Here is an 11336-nt window from a genome sequence, read left to right as displayed (position 1 = left end):
CTGGTTTGATCTTCTTGCAGTCCAAGGCACTCTCAGAATTTTCCTCCAACACCACAGTTCCAAAGCATCGATCTTCCTTCTCTCAGCCTTCCTTATGGCCCAGCTCTCGCAGCCATATGTTACTACGGGGAACACCATTGCTTTAACTATGCGGACCTTTGTTGTCAGTGTGATGTCTCTGCTCTTAACTATTTTATCGAGATTTGTCATTGCTCTTCTCCCAAGGATTAAGCGTCTTCTGATTTCCTGACTGCGGTCAGCATCTGCAGTAATCTTCGCACCTAGAAATACGAAGTCTTTCACTGCTTCTACATTTTCTCCCTCTATTTGCCAGTTATCAATCAAGCTGGTTGCCATAATCTTGGTTTTTTTGAGGTTTAGCTTGCAAGCCAGCTTTTGCACTTTCTTCTTTCACCTTCATCATAAGGCTTCTTGGTTCCTCTTCGCTTTCAGCCATCAAAGTGGTATCATCTGCATATCTGAGATTGTTAATGTTTCTTCCAGGGATTTTAACTCCAGCCTTGGATTCCTCAAGGCCAGCTTGTCGCATGATGTGTTCGGCATACAAGTTGAATAGGTAGGGTGAGAGTATACAGCCCTGCCGTACTCCTTTCCCAATCTTAAACCAGTCCGTTGTTCTGTGGTCTGTTCTTACTGTTGCTACTTGGTCGTTATACAGATTCTTCAGGAGGCAGACAAGATGACTTGGTATCCCCATACCACTAAGAACTTGCCACAATTTGTTATGGTCCACACAGTCAATAATTTTAGAATAGTCAATAAAACAGAAATAGATGTTTTTCTGAAACTCCCTGGCTTTTTCCATTATCCAGCGGATATTGGCAATTTGGTCCCTAGTTCCTCTGCCTTTTCTAAACCCAGCTTGTACATCTGGCAATTCTTGCTCCATGAATTGCTGAAGTCTACCTTGCAGGATCTTGAGCATTACCTGACTGGCATGTGAAATGAGTGCCACTGTTCGATAGTTTGAACATTCTTTAGTGTTCCCCTTTTTTGGTATGGGGATATAAGTTGATTTTTTCCAATCTGATGGCCATTCTTGTGTTTTCCAAATTTGCTGGCATATAGCATGCATTACCTTGACAGCATCATCTCGCAAGATTTTGAACAGTTCAGCTGAGATGCCGTCGTCTCCTGCTGCCTTGTTATTAGCAATGCTTCTTAAGGCCCGTTCAACCTCACTCTTCAGGATGTCTGGCTCTAGCTCACTGACCACACCATCAAAGCTATCCCCAATATTATTATCCTTCCTATACAGGTCTTCTGTATATTCTTGCCACCTTTTCTTGATCTCTTCTTCTTCTGTTAGGTCCTTGCCATCTTTGTTTTTGATCATACCCATTTTGGCCTGGAATTTACCTCCGATGTTTCTAATTTTCTGGAAGAGGTCTCTTGTCCTTCCTATTCTATTGTCTTCTTCCACTTCCGTGCATTGCTTGTTTAAAAATAATTCCTCATCTCTTCTGGCTAACCTCTGGAATTTTGCATTTAATTGGGCATATCTCCCCCTATCACTGTTGCCTTTTGCTTTCCTTCTTTCTTGGGCTACTTCTAGTGTCTCAGCAGACAGCCATTTTGCCTTCTTGGTTTTCTCTTTCTTCGAGATGTATTTTGTTGCCGCCTCCTGAACAACGTTGCGAGCTTCTGTCCAGAGTTCTTCTAGGACCCTACCTACTAAGTCCAGTCCCTTAAATCGATTCTTCACCTCCACTGCATATTCCTTAGGAATATTAGTGAGCTCATATCTAGCTGATCTGTGGGTCTTCCCTAATCTCTTTAGTCTGATCCTAAATTGTGCAATAAGACGTTCGTGATCTGAACTACAGTCAGCTCCAGGTCTTGTTTTTACCGACTGTATAGATGTCCGCCACCTTTGGCTGCAAAGGATGTAGTCAATCTCATTTCGGTGTTGTCCATCTGGGGAAGTCCATGTATAAAGCCTTCTCTTAGGTTGTTGGAAGAGAGTGTTTGTTATGCAGAGTGAATTGTCTTGGCAAAGTTCTATCAGCCTATGTCCTGCTTCGTTTTGTTCTCCCAGGTCATGCTTACCTGTAATTCCAGGTGTCATTTGACTGCCCACCTCAGCATTCCAGTCTCCCATGATGAAAAAAACATCTCTTTTAGGCATGTTGTCCAGTAGATGCTGCAGATCCTCATAGAACTGCTCTACTTCAGCTTCTTCAGCATTTGTGGTTGGGGCGTATATTTGGATCACTGTGATGTTAGATGGCTTGCCCTGAATTCGAATTGAGATCATTCTATCATTTTTTGGATTGTATCCGAGCACTGCTTTAGCCACTTTACTATTAATTATGAAGGCTACTCCATTTCTTCTGTGGTCCTCTTGTCCACAGTAGTAGATCTGGTGGTTATCTGATGTGAAGTGGCCCATTCCAGTCCATTTCAGTTCACTGACGCCCAAAATGTCTATCTTTAATCTTGACATCTCACCAATAACCACATCCAATTTGCCCTGGCTCATAGATCTTACATGCCAAGTTCCAATGGTGTGTTGATCCTTAGAACATCGGATTCGCCGTTCACCACCAGCACCGTCGGCTGCTAGCCGTCCTTTCGGCTTTGAGCTAGCTCCGTCATCACGTCTGGGGCTAGTTGGACTCATCCTCTGTTCCTCCCCAGTAGCATTTTGACCATCTTCCGACCTGGGGGTCTCATCTTCCGATGGTATACCGACATATCTCTGGTTGTACTGATCCATTTAGTTTTCACGGCAAGAATACTGGGGTGGGTTGCCATTACCTTCCCCAGGGATCGCATTTAGTCTGACCTCTCTGTCATGACCTTCCCGTCTTGGGTGGCCCTTCACGGTTTAGCTCATGGCATCACTGAGGTGCTCAAGCTCCAGCACCACGACAAGGTAACGATCCTTTGCTGAAGACAAACAGCAATACAAACAGTAAAAAAAAAAAAACAACAACACAGAAACTCCTGGTGCCCCCCAACACCACACATTCCCATATATCCACCAACAACTTTACTGGGCTCAGCCTCACACTACCCCAACTCTTGCAGGAAAAGCCAGGTTGTCAAGACTTTTTGGAAGGTTGGAGGGTTGGGGCCTGCCAGATCCCAGGGAAAAGGGTGCTCCAAAGGCCGGTTACTGAGAAGGTTTTTAACCAAGGTGTCCCAACCATTCTGAGATTATTTGCATCTTTGGGCTTTTCCACAAAATGGCTGCTGAGGGGGCTTATCCATTCACAAAATGGCTGCCATGGAATCAGCATTCTGTCTGCCTTCTACCTCTAGTCCCTCTTCCACCCTATTTAAAGGATCTAGATAGATATCCTTTAGATCAGGGTCTCCCAACCAGGGTTCTGTGGAACTCCAGGGTTCACAAGAGGTCACTAGGGGTTCTCTGGGAGATCACAATGTATTTAAAATATTATTTCAAATTTGGGTAACTTCACATTAAAAAAGTAAGTTTGATTCTTTATTTTCAGTTTAAGGACACTGTTAATGCATATATACAGGCCTACCCATGAAACGAATATAATAATTTTGTAACTTCTGGCCTATATTTGAGCCTGACTGTGCAGGGGTTCCCCGAGGCCTGAAAAATATTTCCAGGGCTCCACCAGGGTCAAAAGGTTGAGAAAGGCTGATCTAGATAAAGGATAAAGGATACCTATCTAGATCCTTTAGAAGTAGATAGACATCCTTCTAAAGAATACACTGGGCTGGAGTTGCCAACCCTTTATTTATTTATTTTTTTAAAGAAAGCTGAGGGGGCTTATGTGAGAGGGGACATTGGAGATTTGAATTCAAGAGAAGCCCTTGTCATAGGATGTGCTCCTAAATGTAAGCAGACTGCCGAAAGCACTTTGAGCAATTAAGTAGTAGAACATCCAATTAAAATGAAACTGTGTTCATGTTAGAGTTTTTAGGGCTTAGCTAGCTATTAGTAAAGCTGTCATGCTCCCCAATCAAACGTTCCCAGAGCATCTGATCGAACTCACACAGCCTTTTTTTACTTAGCAAGTTGTGCAAGTCTAACTACAAGGTTCACACAAAATAGGTGAGACTAGGTGCAAACTAGGACTCTGAAACCAGCCGAACTCACTTGAAACCTAAGCACATTGTGGTTTTAGTGTGATTGTTCTGCTGGTGGTATGACTTTGCAGCACCAAAAAACTGAGTGACAAATTTTAAGCCAGCTAAATATGTAAAAGTGAGGAAGGCCTAGGGAAAATGCAGCTCCTGTTTCAAAAGTCAAGGGAAGCACTGTTGAGAAATTCCCCAGTCAGGTGAAAAGAATAATAAGCAGAGAGAGGTTTGCTGTCTTTTGCAAATTGTCCCTCAAGAGATTTACACACAAAGAGTCTTTCACTCTGACAGTATTACTCTTAGAAACTTCCACGGGGGATCAAAAGCAAAATCAATGGCAAGCCATTTTGTGTGCATCCTACATGGGGTAGTCTTTTTGTACACCCAGCAGAGAATACAATAAGAGTTGTGCACGAAAGCAAATTATTTTATCTGAGCCTTTATGTTAATGTTGTGGGGGATTTTTTTTTCTTTTTCTTTCTTTTTTTTAGAATTTGAGGTTAGCAGACAGATTGCCAGAAACATGCAGGTGGACCAATTTATGGGGATTGCAACCCATCTCTGTAAACAACAACAACAGCTAGTAAGCCTTCAAAAAAAGTCCCCCATGTAATTTCTTCTGCTTGGCTGGCATCTCTTTTAATTCTTTACCTTATGTTCCACTGCCAGGGCTCGTGGTTCTATACGATCCTATCACGGGACACTTCCAAAACCTACATAGAACCCATGTTTATCAGTTGCCATATGAGAAAATACAGCTGAAAATATTTAGCATTTTATAAGTCAGAAGGAAAATGGTGGGATGTAAATGCATTCAGGACCAGGGGAACCTGCTGGAGCTGGGTGGGGTGTCATAATGATTAGTAGCTTCAGTTACACAGACTGGTAGCCGTTGCAGTTTCTGCAGCAAAGGATTGACATGACAGAAACAAGACTGTCTTGAAAGCATACAGGCCTCTGAGTTTTGCGTAAATTGATGTTTCTAGGTAGTCATCAAGGGCAGACCCAGGTAGACCAAATTACAGTAATTCATATAGGACAGTATTTCTCAACCTTGGCAACTTTAAGACGTGTGGACTTCAACTCCCAGTCTGGGAGTTGAAGTCCACGCATCTTAAAGTTGCCAAGGTTGAGAAACACTGGTACAAGAGATGACAAGGATCTAAAGGAATGAACTGAAAAACAGATGCAATGCTTTCCAGGCTATTGAGGGGTTAAGACATCCAAGCACTTTGCTGAAAGCACTAAATATGACTCAGTTCTGTGGTAGAAACCCATCTTATCCTTTAACTCTCATAAGGTTAAAAACAAGTGCTTTGTTTTTTCTCAAAGCAAAATACTGTCCTGCCCCAGAATGTCATGGCATTCCTTAAAACAACCATCTCAAATCTGTGTTTTTGAACTCAAATAACACCCAAAGTTGACATTTAAGAAAAGTTTCTGACAGCTGCAATGGGTTTTGGATTAAGTCTGCAATTTAGACTTCTTCATTCTTTTTAGTTGCATTTCCAATCAGCCAAGTACATTTTTCAAAGGCTAAACGCATTTTTCTTATTACTGTTCTTGCACCATCGAAAACCATGCTGAATTTGCATTTCATTTTTATTTATGCAATATGCATATGTACAGCATTTTCTGCTGTGAACATGGAGCATGCTGAACTATTAAACCCATAAAGCAGACAATAATAAAAAGCAATTATTGTGTAAAATATACTGAGACTAAATTAAAAATCCAACTCAGCCAAAATTAAACAGCTTGAAAATGGTCAGAGAAGATACCACCAGAAAATCAGGGGGAAAGAAAAAGGCAGGGAGGGAGGAATTTTTGCAGGACAGTTCGGTGCCAAAAATACAGCAAGCTGCCTTAAACTTAGCTCTCCAGATTATGGATCAGGAAGTTACTGATTCTACCATTTTTCTTCATTATTATTTTATGGATTATTCTGCGTGCATGCATGCACACATATACTAGGACAGTGTTTTTCAAACTTTGCCATTTTAAGATGTGTGGACTTCAACTCCCAGAAGTCCCCAGCCAGCATGCTGAAAAGCACTGCAGTAGCATTACTGTACTCAGAAAGAATTTGAGAAGGGGTTAGGCAACTATTCCTCTGGAGAAGCATGGTAATAGCCCTTCCACGAAGATGGCTCAATAAATGTTCCTAAGGAAATCTCACACCATTCCCTTCATCTCACCTGCAGTCTGCAGTTGAGGCTGTGAATTTGAATTTAGCTGATCTGATTTAAAGTAGTGTTTCCCATCCTTTCCCCACACAATACTTACTTATGAATATATGTATTTATCAGTCACTCCATCATTGTTTTTATACCTCCCGATATCAAAACTCTGAGCCATGTATTAAATCTCAAACATGAATCTTACAATAGGAACAAGGACATAAATGAAAACAAGCAAAAACCATAATAGAGTATCTCCTTTTAAAAACTTGTTAGAACTTTTAGAACTTCTTTCTAAAACTTGTTAACGGCTGGGGATGGGGTGGGCAGGAGATCAAACATATCTTCAGGGACACCATATTCCATAAAGATAGGGCCACAAATGAGGAGGTTAGTCTTCAGGCCCATGTCCTTCCTTAGTTCACACAGGGATGATGCCTGAGCAAAGCCTCTCTTGATGACCTTGTAACTGTTGGAAGTGTTAGCAAATCATCATGCCTCAATTAGCATGTAAATTGAGTTTGTTCCCAGGATGCAACTCTCCATGCTTGTTTGTTGCCACTCCCACTTCCTCTCTCTCTCTTCCTCCTTCACCATCGAAGAACAAGCATGTTTTGCTTCTGTCTCCATCTTGGGCCTAAAGCCATGTGCCTAGCCCTTTCTTCCACACAGCTCTTAGCAGCTATAGGGCTAAGAGATCACTAAGTATAGTTAAAGAACAGAAGAAACAAGGAACTTCATTTTCCCACCAGAGATGGATATAACAGAACCAAGAATAAAAGTAAGTGAGACTCTTTTTACTTTACTTTTAAACCTACTATGTCTAAGTGTGTAATTCTTTATGATTGGGAGGACTGAGTGTGTAAGATCAATAATGTGTATTTCTCTGACATGCTCATTAAAACTAAGATAATATTCTTTTTCTGTGCACAGCTCCTCCACTGTGTTAAACTCTGCTCCAATTCAGTGGTCCTAGCTGTCCACTAATTGGCTTCAGTAACACCAGCTCACTCATTTTGGAAAAGGCCATCCCTAAGGTAACCTGGCACCATACCATGTAAAGCTTTGTGTTGTTTATTTGTTTAGTCGCTTCCGACTCTTCGTGACTTCATGGACCAGCCCACGCCAGAGCTTCCTGTCGGTCGTCAACACCCCCAGCTCCCCCAGGGATGAGTCCGTCACCTCTAGAATATCATCCATCTATCTTGCCCTTGGTCGGCCCCTCTTCCTTTTGCCCTCCACTCTCCCTAGCATCAGCATCTTCTCCAGGGTGTCCTGTCTTCTCATTATGTGGCCAAAGTATTTCAGTTTTGCCTTTAATATCATTCCCTCAAGTGAGCAGTCTGGCTTTATTTCCTGGAGGATGGACTGGTTGGATCTTCGTGGAGTCCAAGGCACTCTCAGAATTTTCCTCCAACACCACAGTTCCAAAGCATCGATCTTCCTTCTCTCAGCCTTCCTTATGGTCCAGCTCTCGCAGCCATATGTTACTACAGGGAACACCATTGCTTTAACTATGCGGGCCTTTGTTGTCAGTGTGATGTCTCTGCTCTTCACTATTTTATCGAGATTTGTCATTGCTCTTCTCCCAAGGATTAAGCGTCTTCTGATTTCCTGACTGCAGTCAGCATCTGCAGTAATCTTCGCACCTAGAAATGCAAAGTCTTTCACTGCTTCTACATTTTCTCCCTCTATTTGCCAGTTATCAATCAAGCGGGTTGCCATAATCATGTAAAGCTTTAGAGGTAACAAATTTAATTGGGCCTGGAAGCACACTGGCAACCAATGCAATGACCAAGAATAGGTCTTTTTCTGCAGTGATGGGATCTACCCACCAGCCATCCCACCATTGCATTCTGAACCAGTTGTAGCTTCTGAGTCGCTCTATGCAGTTCAGTAGTCCAACAGCGTAGCACTATGGATGTGAATCTCTGTTGCCAACCATTTCTGGTCCAGGTAGGGCCATATTGGCCTCCACTTGCTGCTCTAAGCAGGAGCCTGGAGCCAAAGTGGACCCCAAATCACAGGCCTGCTCCTCTGATGGAAAAATGATGCTCTGTCACCAATATTTTCTAAAAATATTGCTTGCCATTTAAGTACCTTTATTTCTTTACTGGTGTAAACATTTTTATCTTTATCTTTAATTTTCCTCCTCAGAATGCTGATTCCCTCTCCTTTTTCTTCTGGCTCCATCAGATAAACCTATTTTGCACTATTCCCTAAGAACTGCGCATCTTAAATTTCTTGCTTCTTCCTTTTTCTTTTCATTATGTTCCCCCCTTTTTTTTCCCTGTTCAAGCTGATCTACTTGTTCATCCTGACTCACCTGGGTTCTTGCCCACATTTTCTCATTGTCACTGTGATGCTTTCACTACTGGAATTCCTCTCTCACAGATAGCTGTTTGCTTTACCACCAACGACTTTAAAGTTAAGCCATATATTTCGTGAGATCCTTTTCATTGATGTTTTTCATGCCCTGTCTTGACACCTGGTCTGCATATTTAGCCTCCAGCGTGGCCATTGCCTGTTAAATGAAAAATACTATAAAAATGGTATTTCTATCTTCAACTCCACACTCAAATATGCTGCAGAAATTGTGGGACCTCTGGAGCAGATATGGGGTGGTGGTGGTGGTGGTAGGGGAGCACAGAAGAAAGGAAAGCATAGGGAAATCTCACTATGCAAGCAAAGTCAACTTGTATAAAAATAGATGTGCATTGATCCATGCATAGTGCCAATTTGTGTGAAATGTTAAATTTGCATTAAGTGTTAAACAGTATTATTAGTTTGTTTTAAAAGAATGTGGCTTTTCTTGTAGCAGTTTGCAGTTTTAAATAACAACCTTAATTCTCAGTAAGCATGCAAAGGATTGACTTATAAGAAACTTTCTGCCTTGATATACAAAGGGCAAATCTTCCCAGATATTTTTTAAATAACTTTAGAGCTGTTCCAAAGCAGCAAGAAGACCATAAAAGGACTTCAAACTTAAGAGTCTTTTTTTAAAAATCACAGCAAAAAATCTAGTCTCTTTCTAGTATGTAATGGCATTCTGATGAGGCTGATGAGTTCCTGCACCAGTTTTTTTCCCCATTATTAGTCCATTTAAATAAAGGATGTAGTACTGCTAATTTTCATGGCAACTGATTGCAGCACTTATTGATGATGACACTTGTTAAACGTTCCATTAATGAATCAAACTTAGCGACAGCTCATGTTCTGCAAATGACCTTTTTCCAAAGGAAACTTTCCTTTGATTTTGGTATCAGCAAAGGATCCCTAGGAAGTCAGGTAGTCACAGTGTAAGGTGTCCATGGGTGCTGCCATGCCCGGTGATATTTTCCATGCTCCAGGAGATTTTATTTTAATTAAGTTGGTTCCTTTCAGTCATGCTGAATTCTTGTGACTTCTTGGACAAATCTGGTATTTTCTTTGGCAACAATCCAGAAGTAGTTTGCCATTGTCTTCTTCCAGGATGTTCCTGGTTTAATCTACAGCCCAATTACCATCCAGGCCTGACCCTGCTTAGCTTCCAGATCAAACAAGATCAGCCAGGTATTGCTACCTGCTGTGGGTTCTTTCAATTAACATTTAATTTTAATAAAAAGTCAATACATGGAAAGTTAGTGTCCTTCAAAGCAAAGTGTTATCCTCAAGGATCATTTTTAGTTTCAAAAAGTGCTTATGGGGTTATTTTTCATGGAAAGTAAACTGAAAATGGTTATGAATCAATTGTAGATGTCATATAAGGGAAAGACATGTATGGCAGCCTAGTGCTTTATTTGGAATTGTGCCCATGTTTCCAAGAAAAAAAGACAAAACTGAGATGGTAAAGAACAGGGGTGGTAACTTCATGTTTTGTGAATAGACACAACCACAAACATGGCAACTGCTTTGTGAGAGGGCCCATGTTCACATTCTCAAGCTTCCAACATGCTCTCTCAAAAAGGTTGGGAACTCCTGGTAGAAGGGATACATAGAAGGTTGAATACATGTTTGTGCAAATAACAGTGAATTTAGTGAATAGTGAATGTATCATTTAGTTTCCTAGTAGGGAGCAGGTAGGAACACTGAGTGGAACTTTGGCTGATTTTGAAACATAGCAAAACAGAGTTGGACAAATGGGAGACAGTCAGGAAATCTCAGGATGGTAGTCCAGAATGCAAAATAAAGAAATAAAAATCCAACAAGAAGGGAATAATTAATAACTTTTGTATGTTGGTAAGAAAACTACATGGACACAGACAGGTAGCTATCATGGGTCAAGCTTGCCTTGAGAAAATCACTATATTTTAAGGGATGTTTTAGATACTATGGAGAACCCTTTCTTAGAGTGAATAGCAATTACTGTATGGAGGATATGTCTGGTTCATGTACATCAACCACTCATCAAATGGTGCAACATTTTAAGTATCTGGTGCAAGATCAACAAAGTATTGGAAATTATATAGCAAATGATATACAGTGTATCATTTGAATTGCTTAGAGTGACTTGGATTAGAAATCAGTCGGTTTAGTGACTCCACAAAACTGGCTGTATGATTCCTGTGTGAATGTGTCTAATCACTAAAAGTATTTCCCCTTAATTGCACCAGGATGCGGTCAGGAATTATCTATTTTATTGTAGATACAGAGACAATTCTGTAATTTCTTGACCAGTTTTGTGAATTTCTCTATAAAATTTGCCACCCAGAGTCAGTCTTTTGTGTGATGGACAGCTCTATAAATATAATAATTAAATAAATAAATAAATAAATAAAATACAGTTGACACCCCTATTTTAACTGAGTCTTGTTACTACAAGCACATTTTCACTCAGTCATTATCAGTGTCTGTGCTCAGTTGCTTTGATCATGATTTCTTCTAATATTCACATTTTTTGCCTGAATTTGTCTCTGATATATACATTTTGCAAGTGAGATGTATGTTGTATGTTGTAGTCTTTAATGTATGCAGTGTGTATGTTGTAGTCGGTAATGTATGCAATGTGTACCTTTTTTAGAAGTTGCACACTGCATCACAGCATGAAAAAATGTAGATCATTATATGTAACTGTGCCCCAACTAGTGAATT

This window comes from Candoia aspera, chromosome 2 (assembly GCF_035149785.1).
Source record: "Candoia aspera isolate rCanAsp1 chromosome 2, rCanAsp1.hap2, whole genome shotgun sequence".
Taxonomy (NCBI): Eukaryota; Metazoa; Chordata; class Lepidosauria; order Squamata; family Boidae; genus Candoia; species Candoia aspera.
Note: the sequence above shows the minus strand (reverse complement) of the source record.